This window comes from Halichoerus grypus, chromosome 9 (assembly GCF_964656455.1).
Source record: "Halichoerus grypus chromosome 9, mHalGry1.hap1.1, whole genome shotgun sequence".
In the NCBI taxonomy this organism is placed as follows: Eukaryota; Metazoa; Chordata; class Mammalia; order Carnivora; family Phocidae; genus Halichoerus; species Halichoerus grypus.
Window position 1 is genome coordinate 29,522,979 of NC_135720.1, and position 22,791 is coordinate 29,545,769.

The following is a 22,791-nucleotide window of genomic DNA, read 5'->3' on the forward strand; positions in this document are numbered from 1 at the left end:
GTATAAAATTCAAGTAAGCTCTACGCCCAATGCGGGGCTTGAATTCTTAACCCTGAGATCGAGAGTGGCATGGTCCACCGACTGAGCCAACCAGGTGTCCCCTAAAATGAATTTCTTCTTCTGAACTGCAGTCAAGAAAAGTACAAAAATCACCGTTTCAGTTAACTTCATAATTCCCAGGAGAAAAATCAGGAACCAGACACACCTGGAGTAGCATCTTAGTCACAAAACTTATTTAGCCTCTCTGTGGTTAAGTTCCCCATTTAAAAATGGAAGAAACAATGACAGTTACCTCTGAAATTTACATACATGTATATATTACATGTTAAAAAGATACATCTAAATGCTTTTTATAGATTACGTAAATCATCATTTCTGCCTTTAGCTTCTTCAGAATTACTTTAAAGAAAATCAGAGGTTTTGTTTGTTTTCTTCATGTGCTGGCCCTGACATGCACTAATACAGGTGGCCTTGAGAAGAGAAGTCAATAGGACAACATCCCTGGAAGCAGGTTGTGGTGGCAGGGAAGGGTAGCAGAGTGTGTGCCCATCTCCTTAATACAATAACATGATTCATTCCCAGACACCCAGATGTGGCTCCTTTGCTTTCCGCCATGGCCTTGGAGGGAAAGGAAGCCTTTCCATTTTTCTTCAATGGCTCTTTTGCAACTGTTAACTTTGGCTGTGGGTGTCTTCCCAGCTGGGACTGAACATTCACGTTATCAGAGAACTGAACATCTTGGCCCCTCGTGTGTGAGCCCCATTGTCCGACAAGGGCTGTGGGGCAGGGTGCTGTACCAATGGTGTTTATTGCTGTTTGGGTAACAGGAAGAAACCTGGTACTTTTGTACTGTTCAAACACTCATCCTATTCATGGCCATTGTTTATGCCAGAGGAAAATGTTCTCACAGAGAAACCAATAATTTAGCAAATATTTGAGCGGGAGGTTGAATAGTTTCTATTGGTGTCTTTATTAGTGATCTCTATTTCTGAATACAATGCGACTCTGTTATAAAAGTGTTCTCTACTACAGATTTGGTTTATTGCAAGCCAAATCTTGTTCCCCATGTACAGAGTAAAATCTTTATCACCACAAGACAAAAAGCCTAATATGTGGAATTCTTGTTCCTGACTTCTAGGATAATAGGATGAACTGCAATAATATATATCGCTATATTTTTATATATGCATATATACATACAGCTCTTGTTTTAGAAGATGAACAAAGTAAATAAAATAAAACATGAGATGTCATTGTAGATATTTCAGAAAGTGTACAAGTGCTACCATTCATTTTCTTTAAACCAACAAAGTTTTCCAAATTAGAGTAGTGAATTGGGTAGATGAAAGAGAGTTTTGAGATTCTGAGGAATATCTAGAGGTTCATGACCTACTGACTCATCTTTCCAACTTTTGATTAGAATAAACCAGGACAACTGAGGAAGACCCAATTTTCTGAAATGTTACTTGTGGCCTTTAGTAGGTTAAAAGTCCTCAAAGTCAAGTGTGTAGAAATAACTTTATTTATCTGTAAATTGACTTAAGTTTTATTTCTAGCCTGCATTCTTCTTGGTTGTGCATATGTTCTGGGAGGGCCTAGCTCTGGCCAACTCTTCAAGAGCATAGTGGCATCTGGTCCTCAGATCATCTTTTCATGCAGGCATCCCCTGAAATATCCTTGGTCCTACTGACCTTTCATCATTGTTCCATGCAGATCCATGCTGGGTTGTCCTATGTTCCCAAATGTAAAGCCACGGGGCATTCAGCAATCTCTTAGATCCTACCAAGTCCCTCTAGGGGGCACAGGAGTCATTCAACTGCTGCTGGGTCATGCTGAGCCACGGAAAGCTCCCTGAGCCTGCCTGAGGTCAACCCACCTCAGTGCTCACCCTCATGTGCAGAGGAGACCTTTTCAGTCACAAACCACTTGGGGATGTGAAGGGACTATGAGGCTCCCTAAGGCCTGAACTCTTTTTAGATTCTGTTGCTCCACCCGCACTAGACCCAGGATGCCTGGAGGTCTAGGGCCTTCTCTTCCTATGCACACTGTGGATCTGTATCTTCTCTGGTCTTGCTCCTTCCCTGGGGCTATGCCAAAGAAGAAATCATAGGTCCCTCTAATCTCAGAAACCACATGCCCATCTGAGGCCTTGCTCTCATTCTTCCCAAAGTTTGGCCTTCAGTAGGGGACAAGGCATAGGATTTATCTTTCTCAGGGATACACAGTGCCTTCATGGCTCTCCTCTCCTTCTCTCAACCAGAGGTCTTGTCCAGAACCCTAAGAATTGGGAAAACTTTATTCTTATGCACTAAATATTCTCCCAGATATACTGTCTAATTTTTGAAACCCCAAAGCCAAGAACTGACTCATTTGCTCTCTGCTTTCTGTTGTGTTATCAATTCCTAGAGAAGATCTAACTGATTAAAAGGGAAGTGGTCAAGGGTTACAAGAAATAGGGAGAAAAAAACATAGCTTTCTCTTTTAAACAATTTCTTTTCACCATAGTAACTGTTTTTATTGGTTTTGTCGGCATAGCCGCCATTGTTTGAGGAGCCATGGGGCACTCAGAACTATGAGAATGATCAATGGATTGTACTAGCCTTGCTCTTTTTCTTCCATTGGAAGAATACTTAGGCAAAGTATAGTGAAAAACTTGGATCATTAGACCAGACAGAGGTATTTTAAAAATATTGTCTTGGGTCAACAGCCTATCTACCTTAGTAGTCACTTTTAACAGGAGTACCCAGGATCATATTATAAATATAATTTCTATGACCTCAAAAAATGAAAGCATCATCTCTAACTTCCTTCATAATTTATGAGTAAATTCATTCGTGAATTTATTGTTTTCTTTTGAAACAAGTTTATATGTCTTATTTGTCTATTATTCTAGGCTAACATATTCCAAATTCTTATTGTTATACAAAGTTGAATTTTATTTCCATTTTAGTAAGCGTCAAGATTTACCTTTAGTATAAAGAAATTAGGGAAATAATCCCCTCATTATAATATCTGTAGGAACTGATCATCCCCTTGTCTATTTTTGTGATTTGGATCTTAGAAGTTTCTGTTATGTTTTTCGTGAAGAATGGATGAAATATAATTCATAATGAGTAGACTTTTCAGTACCCTTTCAAATAAAGCCAAAGCCAAAATAGATAGATCATTTTGTTTCTAGGAGGATAAAGGACTACACACACACACACACCACACACACACACACACACACACACACACACACACACACACAGGTTGTGTTGATTCTAAAATACCTTCCTAGACATGGCCTGAATCTACATGTTATGAGAACCACTTGGGCAATTTTTGTGACAATCTCGAGTTGGGAGTTTAAAGTACATCTGTGGCTTTTCTGTTTACTCCCACAACTCTGAGATCAGGCAGGGTGTTAGAGAAAGACAATGGGATTTGGAGCCAAGAGACTGAGTTCTAATAAGCTCTCCATCCTTACTATCTGTGTGATCTGGGAAAATATTTCACTTCTCTGAGTTCTAATTTCTGAGGTATAAAAAAACAATAATACTTAGCTCTCAGGTTTGGTGGTAAAGAATTCTCTGCTGAGTAAAATGTAAACATTAATTGGTGGTGTTATCGGTATTACATTGAAGCCATTGACTTTTGGGGGTAGCCATGGAAAACCAATCCCTTCACCCCTGCTTTAAATGAAGAGTTTCTTTCCACCTAGGTAATATCAAATTGGGTTGGGTTTAATGACATATGTTAGTGACACAGAACAGTATCCTCAATTGCAGAGATCAGGTTGGGTAGTTGGAAGATTTTTACAAGAACCCATGTATGGCTACTGGACTCACAGGAGTTCCACTAATTCATCCACTCACTGGTACATTTATTGAGCACCAACTAAGTACCAAGCATTGCACTAAGCACTGAGGAATAGATCTGAATAAGATATGGTCCTTGCTTTCATGGTCTAGTTGGAGGTGAAGGTGAACAGTAATATAAGCATGTAATTATAATATAAAAATATAAGTTCCACATTAGAGGTATGTCTGAAGAATGAAGCACAGAGGAAGGAACGACAAATTCTGCCTGGGGGTTGTGAGGGCAAGTTTCACAAACAGTCATCTCAGCTCTTTTGACCAAAGAAGATTGAAAAATGGCGTGGGTGTGGGTGTGTGTATGTGTGTGTGATGGGGTTTCAATGTACACTCATTTGTAAAAATAAAATTGACCATATATGATCCCATTTCTATAAAATGCAGTGAGTGCCTCTGACCTCCTAAATCCTTTACACCTTCCCTTTTCCAGAAGATGTATTCATTTTTTTTAACAGGCCATATACTCTTAGAAGGGATTCATCAAGTTGATTAATGGACAGGCTATTTAATGTATTCAGAGGAATAATATGTCAGTAACTTCAATTCTGTTTTTGACATGAATTAATCATTTTCCCCCTTGAGTTCCTCTCCCACATAGTTCAGTTCTCTCCACCCATTCTGGTAAAGATTTTACATCAGTGGTTATCTGAGACTGGGGCAGATTATCTCTGAGGTGGTTTGTCTCTCCAAAGTGTCTAAAGGGGACTCAAAATTTCAGAAAACAAAAAGCATACATTCTCATGTAAAAGATGTAAGAAGGAGAACAAACTGGGATGAGCTGATAACTTAGACATCTCCTTGGTATGCTGAACAATTAGTGGTTACCCAATGGCTTTGGGACTAGTCTTAAATAGGTTTCACACCTCAATTTCCCAACGTTCTCTGGAATGAAAACTACCAAAGCAGATTTCTTAGCAGTTAACTCTTTCTGGAATCTATATGAAACACCAAAGGTGGGTTCTAAGAAGTGTATCAGGAATCAAATAAAAACATCTACATTCACAAATATATTTTTATAAAAATTTTAATTTAATACTCATCTTTTAAAAGTGCAGGAGGATGTAGTAAGCTAAGAATTGCATCCTGAATGCCACAGGCAAATTTATTTTTTAAGAGTATAAAAAAAGAAGACACACAGATATTCAGAAACAGATGAACCAAAAAAAAAAAAAAAAAAAAAAAGCCTAATGACTCAACGTTAACTTAACAGTGGGTTGACTTGGTTTTAGTTCCATGCATGGGCAAAGGTTCAAGTTGGATCTCGTTTTATTCAAACTGGTTTTCCCACCATCTTTAGTTACATCGTGACAGAACTCCCACTACTATGCCTCAAATACCAAACACTTTGCCAATACTTTTATTGGATTAAAGAAAAGAGATCTCAAGTAAACATGTTTTGATACCCCCAAAGAGCATGAATATCTTTTTCGCTTAGTGTCCCTTGTTTCTTATTTTTTTTCTAGATTCTTTCACCACACCTCTTTGCTGCCAGCTATTTTTGTAGAGAAGGAATCTGTAAAGGGCAAACGCACTCTGTTCATTGCTCAGTCAACCTCCAACAAGGCCCAAACCTGTTTAGCTGCAAATACAATATCATTATTTTGCACAAAACTTCTAGCCACTCTCCTTTAAAGTGGACTGCAGTTCTTAAAATTTGCATAATCCAAGGAATGCCTCAGTTTATTTGTCATAAAAAGAAAGAAAAGTGGCTTCATCTCATCTAAGAGCCCTAAGATATTTTACAAAGGCTACTGGATCCAGCAGGTGGGATTGCCGATAGATTAAAGCCACGAACTGCTCTGGTCTCCACAGTAATGACATGTACGACATCCCACAAGGTCTGGCAAACTGCATAAAGCAAACTGGGGTTGTTCCCATTTTCTTAGGCCTATGGGCTCAGTTTTTGATTAGCAAAAGTCCACTTTCAGAGAAAAATGTAAATGTGCCTATTTCCAAAATACTTCAGAAAATATTTACTTTTGCCTCCAGAGTGCCTTAAAGGCACCTCCATTCCCACCTCTGTCACCTACTTCTGTGCTCAGTGTGAACCATTTCTTCAAAATGGGAGGACTTAGATTCTCTTTTCCATTCCATAACATCAATTGACCTGAACAAATCATGTTTTTTTCTTAGCTCAACAGTAGCTTACCTCCCCCAGGATGCCTTCAAACAGTTACTTAAAAGGTTTTCATGGTTGGATTGGTCTCAGCCTAGAATAATTTAAGAGTCAATGGTAAAGGGCACAGGAATAAAGAGAGCCCCGGGCAGCTGGTACACTTGATTGAAAAGGAGTCCTACTTTGGGCCAGAAATTACTGTTTATGCTTGGGATACAATAGGTACTACAGTAAGTTATTAGCAATGTGTCTTATTTAAGACCAAAGGCCAGATCATAATCACAAAAACGTGCAGAGATTTTTAAAAAGAACATGGAATAATTTAGATCTTTTTGATAGCTTATCACCAAGTATTATACTGAATAAAGTGAATCCAGTAAAGAAAACATGAGACATCAGGTTCAATCAATGGTTGGTTATAATTATGTTCTGTGTGTGGCCTTGGAAGGCAAAGAATAGGATTTTGCCAGTAGCATGTCATTTCCTGCCCATTTATGCCCAGAAGGCCAAATGGGTTTGTATGTTGGTGGAAGAATACAAAAGTTTATTCTAACAATAAGCTTTAGTTTGAGAATGGGGACCAATTATATGAAGCAGTTTCCTTCTAAATAAGCATTCTGGAGATTATTACATCACTTAAAAGTGAAGTACTGCAATGTGTTAGTTTCATATTGATGAATTCTGCCTGAATCTGGAAAGGTTGCACAGTGCTCCTATTGGGCTCTCTATGACCTATAGCTGGTCTCAGCTTCAGTTCTTATCTGTATTATGGCCACAATGACACATGGATATTAGTTGTCTCTATATTCAATATACAGGGTTATACCTTTTGTTATTTTAAAGTACCAGAAAGATATCATGGAAAGGTTATATGGTGGGTGTGGGTAGGAGGCAGAGAGGTGGGAGGAAGGGAGTATTCCCTAGTAAAGCCAATTTACACCTTAAGTACATAAGAAAACCATCTAAAAAATATTCTGACCATTGCTTTAACTAGTCGTTGATTATAGAGTTTTCATCTTCAAGAAATGTGGATGTGCTTACATGGCAATCAGAATGACAGAGTCATCATTATGTCTACCAATCACATTGCCTTAGAATATGACCTTTGTTAATCAGATTGTTAAAAGTAGTATTCAGAGCAGTAATTCAGAAATTGTTCTTATCTCTCTCATAAAAGGAGATATAACCAAAATGCTACAATGCCAGTGAATCTTCAAGGAAATATTGGAGCGTGTTCTATTGATGTTTTTATAAAGGAAACAAAAGCAGACTATATTGTAGTTGAATAGAAGAAAGGTATTCTAATAAGAAATGTCAATGAATGTCAAGGAATGACATTTCTAATAAGAAATGTCAAATGTCAATGAATATAATAAACAATAAAGCAGTGTAATTCTTTAAGGAGATAAATTCATAAAGTAATATAGAAACAATTATTAAAAATTTTTAGTAAATAAAAATCTATTTGAAAGCTTTTGAAATTGATCTTATCATAGCACATAAGAATGTTGGAAAAAGAAGGAGTAAATAGCAATAGTCAGTAAAAATATGTGAAGAGGTTAACATAGGCATATTGCATTTTCTTTCTCAGCATGAAAGAATCAAAGTAAATGCAATAATTTACTGACAATACAAAGCTTTGAAATTCAAGTTGCTAACAAATCCAGAGAAATTCTTTCTATATTATCCATATTATGAAAGGTTGAAAACTGAGTTGGTCATTTGAAATGACTTAGATATTTAACACCAAATATCTAGGACTGGATGGATACACAGATAAGAACTAAAATTCTGCCATTGCATTCATAGGAAAGGTGATTCTGAGTCTCCTTCACTTACTAACATGTATAGTCAGGTTTTCTTATTTCTAGATAAATTAATACAAAAAGAGGATTCTACTTCGTATTTTTCAGATTGAAGAAAAAAGGAACATAGGAGTATGGATGAACAATTAGTTTTATCCTTGCTAGTTATTACCTTTCTTTTCACTTAGCCAAGTATTTTTAAATCATATGGAAATTATTCAACTAACATGATCTGAAATAAAAACATCACCACACACATGGCTAAAAAGTAAAGGCACAGGTGAAAAATGTATCTGTCAAAAAAACATTTTAATAAAATCAAGGGCAAAGGTTAACATGACTAAAGGTCAGACTAACCCTCTGGAACCATGGAGACTGCTTAATTGATTTGAAGACTGTAATTGTATTTACTTGTCTTTTGTTGGAACTATTCCTAAGCCATTCTAGAGGGGTAAATTTAGCATTGTCAAGGAAAGAAACCTCAGCACCTTTCTTAGGCTAGTGGCCTGTTAGAGATAGCCTTTGAGCTTCCTTTATGCCAAGAACCATAGTGATGGTTATTGCATCCCAGGTATTGACTGTGATCTTAGAAATGTAAGAAAAATACCCAAAACCTCTCACCTGTAGCCAAAACCTCTCTACCTGCTTTCTGAGTGCAGTATCTTAGCTACTATACCGTGGGAAAATGGGAAATCTTTCTAGATGGACTCTTTTTTTTTATGATTTATTTATTGGGGTGCCTGGGTGTTTCAGTCAGTTAAGCATCTGCCTTAAGCTCAGGTCATGATCCCAGGGTCCTGGGGTAGAGCCCCACGCAGGGCTCCCTGCTCAGTGGGGAGTCTGCTTCTTCCTCTGCCTCTGCCCCTCCCCCCTACTTGTGCCTGTGCTCTCTCTCTCTCTCTGTCAAATAAATAAAATCTTAAAAAAAAGATTTACTTATTTGAGAGAGAGAGAGCACATGAGTGGAGGGAGTGGCAGAGGGAGAGAGAGAATCTCAAGCAGACTCTCCACTGAGGGCAGAGCCCAATGCAGGGCTCCATCTCACAACCCCAAGATCACAGGACCTGAGCCGAAATCAAGAGTGGAAGGCTTGACTGACTGAGCCACCCAGGTGCCCCGAGAGGTACTCTTTAATACCACATTCCAGAGCACAAAGTCAGGAAGTTAAAAGCCAGGTATTTTTATGTGTCTTCACATAAATGGAAAGGAATACAAACTTTGGTTGATAGATTTTCTGACGTTCCCTGTCGCTTGTGAAACAGGACCCCAAAAAATGAATTGGACATTTTTTCTTTAGCTCTATGCCTGTGGTGTCCAATATGGTAGCCATTAGCCACATGTGGCTATTTTTTTTTATTTTTTTTAAAGATTTTATTTATTTATTTGACAGAGAGAGAGAGAGCACAGGTAGGCAGAGCAGCAGGCAGAGGGAGAGGAAGAAGCAGACTCCCCACCGAGCAAGGAGCCCGATGTGGGGCTCGATCCCAGGACCCTGGCATCATGACCTGAGCCAAAGGCAGACGCTTAACGACTGAGCCACCCAGGCGCCCCAATTTCAATCTAAGTTCCTTAAACTTGTAAAATCAAAAATTCAGTTCCTCAGTTATACCAGCCATATTTTAAACATGCTCACTAGTCACATGTGGTAATGCACATCACATTGAATAAGAAAGTTATAGGATATTTCTATCATTGAAAAAGTTCTACTGGACAGTATTGCTCTACAGTATAAATGATTATTTCTAACGTCTTACATTTGCATTAAGCAACCTCATCAGTAGGTTTGTACCATCATTTGTATTTTATAGGCAAAAAAGCTGTGATTCCAAGGGGTTAAATGACTTGTCAAGGTGACACAGTGAGTGGGGATTTGCAAAAAGCTGAGACTCACCTAATTTTTAGCAGGGTCATCTGACTTCTATCAAGTGTACTTTCACAGCAACTTCACACTCAAAACAGATGAGTCCCCCCAAATAATCGAAATTCCCCACTGAAGATTTCTTTTTTTCTTAGATTTTATTTATTTGACAGAGAGGGAAAGAGAGAGAGAGAGAACACAAGCGGGGGTGCAGCAGGCAGAGGGAGAGGGAGAAGCAGGCTCCCCGCTGAGCAAGGAGCCTGATGTGGGACTCGATCCCAGGACCCTGAGATCATGACCTGAGCCGAAGGCAGATGCTTAACCAACTGAGCCACCCAGGTGCCCCCCCCACTTAAGATTTCTTACACAAGATTGTCAAAGGTAAAGGGAGACTATCATGTGGTTATAGAAATGCATCACATTTCCTTCTCCTTGCTTCTAAATTATGTTGAACTTTACCCCCTGTGTCTTATTTCATGTTTTGGATCTTTCCGATTCATGGCCACCAATCCCTAATTTTTCACTTTCATTTATCTTAATAAATATTTTACCCTGATGTTTTAGTCCCTTCTCTGGATCTAACTCATATGGAAAAACTTTGAGCCACAGACTTGCAGATTTCTTTCGCTCATAGACTCTAAAGGGGGTCTATGACTGTGGCTGGGGAAAATGGATGCTAATGTCCAGGATCACCTGGCTCAGATTCTGATCTTGCAAGTACTATAGGCAATGAGCAAACCATAAGTTATAAACATAGACCATGTGATAGACCACTGCAAGCTCATTAGCAGTTTGGATTTCTGATGACCAATATGATCACAAAAGTCAACACTGTTAAAAAAAAATGGGCAGCAACAAATAGTATAAATGATTTGAATATATTATCTCTATTTTGCTAACTTCTTCATGGTCACAGTTAACACATGTATACTTAATAAAGATATCACTCACCCTAAAAATGTACAATTTTAGGTAAATTTCCTCAATGACCCAAACTTGTTTATTCTTCTTGATTTTCTATTTGTTTGATCAGTTATTGAGATGTTGATGTCTAAATCTCTGACTATATTGTGGATTTGTCTATTTCTTTTTATAGTTCTATTGGTTTTGTTTCATGTATTTTGAAGGTCTGTTATTAGATGCATAAATGTTTGCAACTCAATTAATCAGATATGTCCTGATTAATTGAAACCTTGATCATAATAAAATGAATTTAATTATCCCTGGTAATATTATTTGTTCTCCAGTATACTTTTGTGATATTAATATAGTCACTCTAGCTTTTTTTTGGACTAGTTTAGCCAGGCATACAAGTTTTGACTTACTTGTTTCTTTATATTTAACCAGTTTCTTATAGGTAGCTTGGGTCTTGCTTTTTATCCATTATGACACTTGATGCCTTTTAGTTGATGTGTTTAGACTATTTAGGATTAAATGCTATTATCGATATAGTTGAATTTAGATATACCATCTTGTTCTTACTTTGTTATCTAAACTTTTAATTATTTCTCACATATATTTTTCCCCATGTATTTTTTTTTCATCCAAAGTAACTGCTCTTAAAACTTCCCTGGAACATTTGTGTGTGTGTATTTTATTCTGTGCCATGTTATTACATGTATAGATTTGTGTGACCACCACCACAATGAAGATAAAGAAGAGTTTCATCTCAAAGATGCCTCATGCTACCTTCCTACAGCCCCTGCCACCTCTCCAACCTCTGATAACCATTAATCTATTCTCCATCTTTATAATTTTGTCATTTCAAGAAAGTCATCCTACATGCAATAATACAGTGTGTAACCTTTTGAGAGCATAATTCTCTTGAGATTATTTTAGGTTTTTCCCATATCAGTAGTTCATTCCTTTTAATGCTGGCTAGGACTCATGGCATATATGTACCATGGTTTGTTTAACTGTTCTCCCAGTGAAAGATTATTTGGGTTGTGTCCAGAAGAACAAAAACAACAACAGATTTTTCTCCGCTAAAGATGCTGTGAAGGGAATAAAAAGAAAAGCTACAGACTCGGAAAATATTTGCAAACCACTTATCCAACAAAGGACTTGCATCTAAAATATATAAAGAACTCTCATAAGCCAACTGTAAAAAACAAACAATTAGAAAATGGGCCAAAGACATGAAGAGACATTTCACTAAAGAAGGTATTCAGATGACAAATGAATATATAAAAATATATTCAGCATCATTAGTCATTAGGGAAATACAAATTAAAACCATAATGAGATATCACTGTACATCTAACAGAATGGCTAAAATAAAAAAAAGGGTAATAATACCAAATGCTGGTGAGGATGTGGAGAAACTGGACCATCCATTCATCACTGATGGGATTGCAAAATGGTACAGTTAGTCTGGAAAGATTATGCCAGTTATTTACAAAGAAAGACATGTGCTTACCGTATGACCTAGCAATAAAAGCTCTGGCTTTTATTCCAGAGAAATAAAAATTTAAGTTCACACAAAAACTGTATGTGAATGTTGATAGCTCTTTATTCATGATAGAGAAAAATAAAGGGATTTTATAAAGGGTATAAATTCAAAGGACAAAAAGCACTGGTGGATTTACTATGAAGCTTTAGGGTTACTTTAGGGCCTACTCTTTGCTTGCATGGTGCCTTCCAAGGCTTTAGGAAGGACTCTAGCGATGTGTTCAAGTGGTCATTTATTTTTGTAAGATTTACAAAGGTAAGCATTTTTTACTATAATTAGTTAAGATTGATGTGTATTTCCACTCTGACTTCTCCTTCATCACAGTGCATCTTGCATTGGATGGTGGCTATGGTCACTTTTGAGATCTAACTAAGGAAGTTTATTTGGGTGTACATTGAGTTTTGGTTTAGAAGAATATATTTATTTTGCATGCAATCATTTTTGTGAATAGGTATATTATCGAAAGCCATCCTAGGTTCTAGGAATATTTTTGCTACTCACTTTACCAACACACTAGGCATCACAATGCAAATATTCAAGGTCAGAAATTGTTTTGTAATATTACTGTTCCCATGATACCAGCATATCCACGTAGTGCCAAAGTAATAATTAAAATATACAAAGCCAGAAACTAATGTCTAAAAAATTTTTCCAAACATCAGATATATGAAATTGTAAGTGAATAATTTGGTGTCATATAGACCATTTTTTTTTCTGTTTTGATGAGAATTTTACAAACTGTGACTTACGAGATTTCTTGTATTTCTAGAACATAGAACAATATCTTCATATAGTATCAACTCTGTGTGTAAAGTCACATGTTTTGTGCATCCTGACTCAAAGAAAAAGAAAAAGGTTAACCATGCTAGAGAAAAGGTTGAAATACTGGTCTATTTTCTCCAAAGAAAGTGTTGTTACAAAATCGTCCTCATATAAAGAGACAAAGTGTATCTAGTCAGAAAAATTGTGGGAGAAAAATATTATAGAGTTGCATCAAGCCACTAATCAATAAAAATATTCAGTCTTTTAAAATTTTGTGATATCTGTAGTAGTTTTAAAAATTTGTTACTTTTAGGTCTTATTTTCTGATTCAAAATAAATATTCACTTTCAAATCAAATTTTGTATTCATAATTTTATCTTCATTTTCTTAAAGAGTGTATTCAAAACTGTACAAACATTTTTGGTACAATTTTTTGTACAAATTTTGTATGGTACAATTTTGTACAGAATTGAAACCTAGATCTGTCCCAAGAGAAGAGGAGAGAAGAGAAGAAGAGAAGAGAAGAGAAGAAAAGAGAAGAGAAGAGAAGAGAAGAGAAGAGAAGAGAAGAGAAGAGAAGAGAAAGAGAATCAGGAATGAAATTTGGAAGCTGGAAAGCAGAGGGATGAGTAACTTAGCCAACCAGCAAGTGCCTATGCAAACAGTAAGGGTTCTTAAAGCTTAAGCTAAAACCTAAGCTGGTGGTAGTAAGAAGCACAGAAACATATATAGAACCCCAGAAAGGCTCAGATAATCCAAACACAGAGGAGCATATCAAGATGAAACCAGGAAGACCAAGTAAAATCTGCTTAAGAACGAAGTGTTCATGACATTATATAACCATTGAATATTAATTTTATGAGCAATTGTTACATTCCCTGAATTCATTGAGAGAAAGAGGAAACTAAATGTGTATGAGGAGTGAGATAGGGGTATAAGCGAGTTAAGTTTTCACCATCCATAGTACTCAATTAATGAAGCTATCTAAATTGGAAAAATCAAGAAAGAAAAGCATAAACATTTTATTTAAAAATATGGAAGGAAATATCAAGAAAGTTATAAAAGGGTTGAAAATGGTTTTGTCTCAGGAACAGAGTAAGAGATAGAGAGGGAAAGGGACATGGAGGTAGTATTTTTTTGTTATAAGCTTTGTCCAAACATTTAAATTTAAAATTAAAATTTGTGAATATGCTTGCCTTTGCATTTCATTTGCTATGCCTTGGAGTTCTTCCTATAGCAGTGCATACAGGTATGTTTTTTTCTTAATGACTGCAGAATGATCTATTTTATTGCTATAATGTAATTTACTTAACCAAGCTTATATTGATGGACATTTAATTTGGCGTCAGATCTTTTAAATTACAAAGCCTCAGGGGGAAATCTCTCATGGCATATTTTTGCTTATATACATATAGGATAAATTCCTAGCAGTGTATTTTTAAAAACTATTTGAAAGAGGGTTTTGTTTTATCTTTTGCATTTTTACAAAGTAACATTTTTAGACTAGTTTCTTAAAAAAAATGTGGATATAGTACAGAGAGTTTTCATATACTCGTTATTAATATCTTACATTAGTATGGTATATTTTAAGTTAGTGAACGAATATTGATAAATTTTTATTAACTAAACTGCAAGCTTTATTCAGACTTTTTCAGTTTTTTTTTTTTTTTAAGATTTTATTTATTTATTTGACAGAGAGAGACATAGCGAGAGAGGGAACACAAGCAGGGGGAGAAGGAGGGGAGAAGCAGGCTTCCCCGCGGAGCAGGGAGCCCGATGTGGGGCTCGATCCCAGGACCCTGGGATCACGACCCGAGCCGAAGGCAGACGCTTAACGACTGAGCCACCCAGGCGCCCCGCAGACTTTTTCAGTTTTTAACTCATGTCCTTTTTCTAGTCCAGGATCCCATCCAGGATACCACATTAAATTTAGTCATCATGTCTTCTTAGGGTTCCCCTGGCTGCAACATTGTTCCAGACTTTCCTTGTTTTTGGTGACATTGGCAGTCTTGAGAAATAGTGGCTAGGTATTTTGTAGAATGGCCCTCAAATGGGATTTTTCTCTTGGTTAGGATGGAGTTATGTCTTTTTGGAAGGAAGACCACAAAGGGAAAGTGTCATTTTCACCACATTATATCAACGGTGCATGCAATCAACATGACTTCTCACTGTTGATGTTAACCTTGAAGCTCTATTTGTCAGATTACTGCACTGTAAAATCAAACTTATTTCTCACCCCTTTTCTACTACCCTTTTAACATTTCTTGCAAGGCAGGTCTGCTGTCAATGAATCCTCCCAGTTTTTGCCTGTAAAAAAACAAAACAAAACTTTATTTCTCCTTGACTTTTGAAAGGTAATTTCACTGGATATAGAATTCTAGGCAGGTTTTGTTATTGTTGTTGTCATTGTTCAACATTTTAAGTATTTCAATCTATCTCTTGTAGTTTGCATTGGTTCTGAGGAGATGTCCACAGTAATACTTGTTCCTCTGTAGATAAGGTGATTCTTTTTTTGCTCTGACTTTTCTCAAGAACGTCTCTTTGTTTTTGATTTTTCTGCTGTTTGAATATGATATTCCCAAGTGTGTGTTTTTTGGTATTTGTACCGCTTGGTGTTTTCTGAGCTTCCTAGATCTGTGGCTTAGTGTTGGCTATTAATTTTGGAAAATTCTTGGCCATTATTACTTCAAATCTTTCTTCTGACCCACTCTTTCTTCCCCTTTCTAGTATTCTAATAACGTGTATGTTACACTTTTTTGAAATTATCCTACAGTTCTTGGATGTTATGTTTTGTTTTTTTCTTTTGTTTGTTTTTTTCTTTCATTTGTTTATTTGCATTTCAGTTTGGAACATTTCTATTAACTTAACGTTAATCTCATTGGTTCTTCTCTCAGACATTTCCAGTCTACTGATAAGTCTCTCAAAGGCAATCTTCATTTCTACTACCACATTTTTTGGTGGTTGTTTTTTGGGGATTTTGTTTTTCAGCACCTAATATTTATTTTTCCTTAGACTTTACAGCTCTCCAGTTAATTACCCATCTCCTCTTGCATACTTTTCTATATTCCCTCAAATATTAATCATAGTTTTTTTAAATTCCCTGTCAGATCATTCCAACATCTGTGTTGCATTCAAGTCTGGTTCTGATGTTTGCTTTGTCTCTCCAGAATGTGTTTTTTCTTGTATTTGGCTTGTCTTATAATTTTTTGTTGGAAGCTATACATGTTATATTGGGTAAAAGGAACTGAGGTAAATGGGCCTCTAGAGTGAGGTTTTATGTTAATTTGCTGGGAGTGGATCTCTGTTTAATGTTTGAAGTACCAATAGGTGCCAGTGGCCTTGCATTCCTCAAGTTTCTTTGTTTTTGACTCCCCTCCTGAGTTTTGTCACTCTTAACTACTCCCCTTGGAGAGAATTTACATCTTTCAGCTCTAAGTCTGCAACCCCAACCAGTATCTCTTTCTCAGGCTAGACCATACTCAGCCTCTAGCAATTTGTCAAAGTTGCCATCTAAGTGTTCCTACTGGTTTGGCTCCACAGGCATCTGCTTCTGGTAAGCAGATCTCAACTTTGACTCTCTGGATTCCAGATTTGGGGGTGCCAGTTTGTCCTGTGACTTCAGTTCTCTGATGAGTCCAAGAAAAGTCATTGATTTTCAGTTTGTTCAGCTTTATGTTGTTGTAAGAATAGGAGTGACCCAGAACTGAAACTGTAAGTGTCCTAGCAGCAGAGATACTTTGATAGATATTGGCAAGTTGTCCTCCAAAAATTTTTCACCATCTTATGTTCCCATGATAATGTGTGCAATGACTTCAATATATACTTATTTTTAAATATCTTGACATCCACACTTGCTAATATTTGACCTTGAGACTGAGATGAACTTTAAAAGAGAGTAGATAGTGGAGAAAGTCTTAAAGATAACTTATTTTCAAAATGCAAATGCATTTTTGTTATGTATTCGCATGTCATTACATTTTATTATAATGGTGGTAGCTGTCTATTTTGATTTCCAAAGGGACTTATTAGCTTGACCTAAAGAAAGAGGAAGCTGGGGTGGGGTACATTGGATTCTAATAAGAACTCCTCCAGTTATGCTCTTTTTTAATTAAAAGAAATTAATAGGCAGGAACACTGATTTCGCTGAGAAATTGGTAGATTTGCATGCATTTGGATTTACACATACAAAATGTGTCAGAATTTTTTATAAGTTAGGAATCAAAATTGAATTTTCTGACCTTGGTCTGGCTCCAGGAGGGAGCATAGCTTAGTCTATTATGTGCATGCAGCTGACTTCTACACTAATCCTTGATAGTTTCAAACCCTGCCTCTTCTTTCTTTTTTAAAACAAAAATATTCTGTTAGAATTTCTCTTAGTTTCCTTGATTATTGCCAGGAAAGTAATGAGTGCTTTCCCCCTATCTCTCCTTTCATGTAGAGATGATGAAGCAGAATGAGTAGATTTTTTTCTTTTTTCCACATGAATGTTATTTTTCCATAAATGCTTTTCTGTAACTGGAAAATACACTTCAAAATCCAGTAAATGCTTTTTTAGTCGGCAAATAGCAAAATCCTAGCAAGCCAATGATCTTTCTGTTGGACATAACTCTTCAACCATTATTTTACCTCACTGAAAAATTTATCCTGAAAATAGTTAACCTTTGGTGTTAGGTAGAATGGACAAAAAGAAAGGTCTGATATTTCATGGCTAAAATGCAAAAAAAAAAAAAAAAAAAGAAAGAAAGAAAGAAAGAAAGAAAAGTCAAAGAATTTTGAATGATTAAGCCATCTTAATTCAAGCTTATTTTACTCCCAAAGTAAAAGACGTGGAGACTGTTTTAAATAGGTTATTTGATTATTGTGAAGAAGCACGGTGTCATTTCTTCACTCACTGATATAAATGTCTATTCATGGTAAATAAATTCTATATTCTAAGGAGTGTTAAAATGCTCCCCATCCCTGTAAACAATACGCTATGTAAAGGAAATGAAATATGAAACAAAGCCAAAACTCTTATTGCAGCTTTGTTTTGTTAAGTTCTGTGTTCGTAAGATATTGTCAGCAGTGATGAAATGTAGGACTTTACTAAATGTTATCTATTTAATGACATGGAGTATGAAAAAATAAAACAAGTCACACTTGATGTTGTGGTTGGGACAAACTGAAAAAGTTATTTCCACATTTATATGACAATATTGCTATAAGCAGTGTTGAAAACTGGCCAATATTCAAGTTTTTTAAAAAAATAATTCAGGTTCTACCCCCTCTGACCATAGAAGTATATGTATCTCGTAGTTTAAAGCATCATAAAACAAAAGTTAAAGCTTTCATCTGGATACTGATCTCATTCTTTTAGGCACTGTATTTTACTAAAAACAATTTTCGGACCTAAGGATTTGAAGTAAATATGAATTATTTTTTAAGAGATTATGCAGCCAATGAAAGTAAATTTAATTACCCAAATGAAAACTTACTATATGAACATAAGGCCTTTCACTCCCAAATCCCTCTGCTTCTGTTTTAACAGAGTTTCTGAGTGGGAGAATGTTCTGAAATCGCCCACTTTACAGCTCACTTTCTAAACCAGAAGCCTAGGATTAGAGGGATTTTATCCATGTACAGATAAGCAACAGTAGTTAAAATATCTTCTACATTTAGCCAGAATCACCTTTGTTCTGTTGTCCTTCCTCAAGTCAAAAAGAAGTTTCTCAAAAGGTTCTCAAGCTACTAAATGTTATATTTCAGTTTTTGTTTATCCCATCAAAACTGTGGCACCTAGAATTTATGTGTCTTCTCTTTTTCTTGACTTGAATAGAAAATATCATTCCAGAGAAAGCTCTCAATCCTAAAAACTTAAAAAATCTTTTGTATCATGAGAAAAATAATACTAGGAATAATGGTGCCATTTAGATGTACAGTCCTGCCAAATGAACTCTAACCCTAAGTTTATCAAGAGGCATATTGATGAGAATCTAGTCAATTTCATGATAATTTGGGGGCTGACATTTTGTTGGTGAATTTATAGACTAAAGATTAACTACTTTCAGTAAGTGATATATCAACTCTTTGTATGTGAGCAGACTAGGAACAAGGGTAGGGAATGAGAAGAAACAGGGAAAGAGAAGTGAGAAATATAGCTGATTTTTTACTCTTGGGAAGATGGGCATTTCATATTGACAATCTACTCTCAGATGCAGTAGCGAGGAGGTATCTAAAGTAACAACCAACCCATGTAGCAGAAAAGGTCTGCTGCCTTCTCAAGTACGTGTGTAGTAATTACCAACTCTTTCTGGATACCCATTGCCTCTCCTCTTTTTTCTTGATCAGTCTGACTGCATTTCAGTTCCTCCAACGATGGGTCACTGTTCAGAACCAATTGTTTCTTTTGCCTTTTTTTTTTTACTGATTTTACCTTTTTGAGCTCCTGTAGTAGCGTACGGTAACAGTGTGAACCTAGAGAAGCCTATATAGTTCAGCAATCTGTGTTGAAAATGTCCTATTCCTAGCCTGTTTGATGCTATCAGATATAACATCTTCTGGTGTAATGAAATAGGGTTCAGTGTAGAATAATGAGTTCCAGTGTAAGAAAGCATGGGGTTATATCCCATCTCTACCACTTTATAGGTGAATGTCCTTAGCAAAGTACGTTTATTCGCTGAGTCCTTATTTTCTCATTGGCAAGTGAGTGTAATAATAGCACTTGCTTCATGGGTTTTAAGTCATTATTACATGAGCTCCTGTCTCAATAGTGCTTAGCATAGAGCATGGGATATAACAGACACTCAGTGAATGTTACTGCACAAAAGAGGTTGAACAAAAAACATTGCAAATCTAATCTAACTAGAAGGTAATTGAGTACAGTACCCACGCCTTGTTTAAAGCAATTCCTTGGAACTGTGGTGAAGTGTTTAAGGTTAGTTGATACTCAGAACTCAAGTGTCGAGTGTGTAGCTTTCTGGATTCAAGCCACAAACTGGAGGGCACAGAACAGTGGCCGACTCTGATTCTAATAGCTGACAGAGCCTAACCATAATCCATTAGGCCTAAAGCATCAGATAAACTTGTGGCATTCTTAACATCAGTCATTATTAATTAATTTAAATATTAAAGCAGGGGTGCATCCCAAGGGGAGTTCCGGCCATTCAAGGAAGGGCTTATGGCTTTTATCAAACAAGGTCCAAAAACAGATGATCCATTTTGTGAAGCTCTTCCTTACAGGTTGACTTAATGAAACAGAACTTTCAAAAACTTCCCTTCTAGAATTATTGAGATTTGGCCTTTTAACTACACATCATGATTCAGAAAAAGAAAGAAATGAAAAAAAAAAAAAGCTAAAGAATCAATAATTACTTTCTAGCCAATTACTCCTTGCTAATTTCGAGTGGACTTGTGTTTCTATAATAAAGTATGACTTGGAATTTAAAAGATGTATGCTATGTAATATAAATATTGCTCTAGTTATTAGGCTCAGTGGCCCAGTTTTGTTCTTTGTGATCTCCGCTGGTTGTATGACATAGTCCTGGAGGGGTCAAAGTAGGTTAGTCATTTTTCATAGCAGTAGTTCATTCATTTGTTATTTTTTATTTGCTTTGGGTTACTCAACAATGCTCTTTCCCAGTCTTTGACATTTATTCCTGCCGGTCAGCAGATGGCATAAAAAGAAATTAAGTACTAAGTTGTAAACTGACTCTTTGTTATGCAGTCTGGTGGAAATTTTGACAGAAAAGCGGCGGTTAAAAACAACTGTTTAAAATAAAGTTTGTGAATGATGCATGGTTTCCAATAATCTATTCTTTCCTTTTTCTCCTGTACCACTGATTATCAAGATTTCAATAACTATAAATAAACTCTCCAGATGCAGAGGCTAAAACTGCCAATCAAAATTCTCTGCAGTCTTTTATGAGTTCCTGGATGAGTGCCTTCCTATTTTTTCCTGGTAAGGAAATGGGTCCAGCATGTCTTATGCTGGGTACTTCCATATTAACTCTTTCCTCAGGATCTTCTACTTCAACATCTACAAAGTCATAAATGTGAGCTAGCTGACATATACAAAAAAGCGATATTGATACTATTGCCAAGAAATTTCTTTAAAGCGAGTCACGTTCCAAGGCAGCGTTTGCCAAAATGGTGCCATTGAAATTCAAAGGAAGTAAAAGACACACTCTTTAAATGCCTCTGTGATTCCTATGAAAAGCCCTTCAGTGTCCTAGTGTCTTTTTGTTTGTTTTTAAGTAGGCTCCATACCGGGCTTGAATTCAGGATCCTGAGATCAAGACCTGAGCTGAGATCAAGAGTCAGACACTTAACCAATTGAACCACCCAAGGGCCCCCAGTAGCTGAGTGTCTTATACCCCACATTGAAGTATCCAAGGGTAACATTCAACCTAGTCCCTCTTGCACTGTCCTTTCCATCTTGCTCCCTTGTTGACAGGAGAGCCCTCTGGGCTTGAACTTTTCTTACCCCAAATGCAAGGCAGACAGTGGACGAGCTACATGGATCACTGTTATAGGATCTTGAGTGAGTGAGGTTAAAATTCATAATAGTCATTAGGATGTTAGGTCAAATCAATTCAATCTTCATTTTTAATATAATAAAAAGTCTTTGACTCAGGCAGCTAAATGATTTCTCCAGGTGCGGTTCCCTGCCATTGGTTAGTCTTACTGCCTTAGCTTCTATGAGGTTGAGTTATAAATTGCACTGTTATTAGTCTTATTGCCTTGTTTCTATGAGGCTGAGTTATAAATCGGGGAAGGCTTTGCTAATCCCAGAAGGCTTTCTGAAATAGCTTTGTAGTCAAATTAAGACACAATTATTGGGAAGAAGCAGTTTCTTTAGACAACAGTTAGGAATATTAGTCCATTGCTCCCGGGGCTGGCTTCATGAGCACACAAGTCTATAGGGGCCCAGCGGAGGGCCTCAGGCTTGCTTTCCGCACTGCTACTGCTGATGAGGGAGCAGAAGGCTAGCTGAGGACAAAGCACAAGCTGACACCCGCAACCTCCCCGCCCCCAACAATCCCGGATGGGATTTGTGTGACATTCTTCCAGGAAGCATCCAACTATCTTAATGTTAATGCATTGCTAGAGGGAAAAACAACCTTTAACTTGACAATGGCAAGGGCTCCAGTATCCTGTGAGTCTTCTTTAACATATGAAAATCCTTTTGAAACCTCCCTTTTCTTTACTTCCCCCAACTCCCAAGTATATAATCAGTCATTCCTCACAACCCCTGTGCAGTAGCTTTTTCTGTCCACAGGTCCTGTGCCTGTGCTTGAATAAAACCACCATTTTGCACCAAAGACGTCTCAAGAATTCTTTCTTGGTCGTCGGCTCCGGACCTCACCCCACCAAACCTCACCTATATTCCAAAACCACATTACTGCCATCTTAAGATTCTTAATAATTTTATCCTTGAACTCATGCTTTTAAGTGAAGTGAAATAGGGCAATGGAACGAACACGTATTTGAACAGATAAGATACATATGATGTGCATGATGGCTGTGATTCCTTGTTGCCCCATTCTCATATAATGGTCACAGTGACCCCTGAGCACAGCACTCAGGTGGACCCATGATGCACAGGAGTTCACTGTAACGTGAAGCAAATCAAGGCAATATTATTAGGTTTATAACTAAGTGGGGAAAGGGCAGTCCGACAACCCTGAGAGGCCCCTTTTTCTTTTTGAAAGGGAACTTGCTTCATAAGCAGATAGAAGATAATGGAGTTCTAAGAAACACAAAACAACTAAGGAACTCTGTCATATCTTTCCTTACTCATGTTACTTCCCTGTATTAGCCAATCACATATGCTAGAAATCATGATCCAAAGGAAAGAGAGTGATCCATGGTTACCTTTTCTGTTAGTCTTTCTTTACCCATCTGTAAGTTGAAGGTAGTGTTAATAGAATGTACTTGCATAGGAAGTGGAAATAAAAACAGTT

At 36.8% G+C, this 22,791-nt stretch overlaps 1 long non-coding RNA gene across 2 annotated transcripts in view; it reads left to right on the forward strand.

The window, feature by feature from the left end:
- The window catches only part of LOC118539105 (uncharacterized), a 74,566-nt gene that overhangs the window by 12,910 nt on the left and 38,865 nt on the right, over nucleotides 1-22,791 (forward strand). The window lies entirely within an intron of this gene.